Source organism: Loxodonta africana, chromosome 26 (assembly GCF_030014295.1).
Source record: "Loxodonta africana isolate mLoxAfr1 chromosome 26, mLoxAfr1.hap2, whole genome shotgun sequence".
Lineage (NCBI taxonomy): Eukaryota > Metazoa > Chordata > Mammalia > Proboscidea > Elephantidae > Loxodonta > Loxodonta africana.
Genome location: NC_087367.1, coordinates 1523260 through 1525029, shown reverse-complemented (window position 1 = coordinate 1525029; position 1770 = coordinate 1523260).

Genomic DNA, 1770 nt, shown 5'->3' with positions numbered 1-1770 from the left:
ACAAAAGACTCAAAGAAGAAACTAGTCTACAGCACCAATGGTCTACGTGAACAATGACATCACCTACCTTAAGACGAGGAGAACTAGATGGTGCCCTGTTACCACGACCAGGAACCCAATAGATAATCCCAGATAGAACGGGAGAAAAATGTAGAATAAAACTCAAGTTCCTAAAAAAAAAAAAAAGCCAGACTTACTGGACCAGTAAAGACTAGGTGAACCCCTGAGACTATTGCCTTGAGACACCCTTTAAACTTGGAATTCAAGCCCTTCCAGAGGTCACCTTATAGCCAAAAGACAGATTGTCTCGTAAAATAAATTATATCAACCGTAAGTACTGTGCTCCTCAAAGTAATCATCCAGATGAAACCAAATGGTAAACGTTTGCCCTAGACCAAAGATGAGAAGACTAGGGGAGACAGGGAAGCTAGATTAATGGAAACAGAGCAACCATAAGGCTTTCAGTGGCTGGTTTTTCAGAAGCAGATCGTCAGGTCTTTCTTCTGAGGAGCCTCTGGGTGGACTCAAACCATTAGCCTTTTAGTTAGCAGATGAGCGCATTAAACATTTGCACCACTCAGGAACTCCTTACACTTGTCACCTCATTTAAATCTTACAAGATTCCTGTAAGGTACAAACTGCTGTCATTTATACTTTACAGATGAGAAAATTGGGGCAAAATGTTTGGATATGCAATGAGCCAAGTGAAGTGAATCAGACGGAACAAGGCAGAACTCTTGGGATCAGAACCAATAACTATCCTGCTCATCAACGTGGTCACGGGCTTTTACTGCTTACAGTCATCAGGACAACGATAAACACAGCAGATGTTTATCAGGAGCCAAGTTCTCCCACAAGGCTTCCGTCCAAGGGTTGGATGTTCTGGTAACCTCCATGCATGCCCCTCTTGTACCACGGGCGAGAGAACAAAAGAGGACCTGGGTCTGGGGCTTGTATAGTGTAAACCAGAGGGGCATTGTGCTGGACCACGTAGAAACAAAAGGAAGAGGGGTCAGGGGAGGCTGCCCCCGTTTAGGCACAGGTAGCATAGCCATCCTGTATCCAGGAAGGTGCCTTTGTTCAGGAGCAAAGAGCTAAACACAACCATTCAGTGACCAGCTCTCCCAACCCCAGCCTAGCTACAAGATTAATTGTTTTAGTACAATTAAGTAGCCGTAGAAACAGAGAAAGTGACTGTGGGTTCAGAACACGGAGGAAGCTTCTCTGACAAAGGAAAAGGACTGGAAGAGAGAAAGAGAGAAAAAAAAAAAAAAAACCCTTTGCCACCAGGCTGATTCCAATTCATAGCGGCCCTATAGGACAGAGTAGAACTGCCCCATAGAGTTTCCAAGAAGCGGCTGGTGGATTCAAACAGCCGAGCTTTTGGTTAGCAGCGGAGCTCTTAACCACTGCTCAACCAGGAGACCCAATTTCCAGCCTTCCTATCAGAGAATGCTCTGGGGCCAAAGCCTTGGCTTAGGGAGCCTGGAAGGGAATCATAAAGGCAGACCAAGGACAGGTACCCAGTAAGCAAGGTACGCACAGGCTTACTTGTGTTTGGTTACTAATCTAAAGTGCACAACTTCTTTCCGCCTATTTTCACCACTTCAAAAACAGGTGAAACTGTGCACTACAGACCAGTATGTAAACACAGCAAGCCCAAGCGTACCTGGCTTACTTAGCCCACCCCAGAGGCAGACAACCCTCCCAGGAGGGTAATTTGTCCAAGGTCACACAGATACCAAGTGGCTCAGCCAGGACTCGAACCCA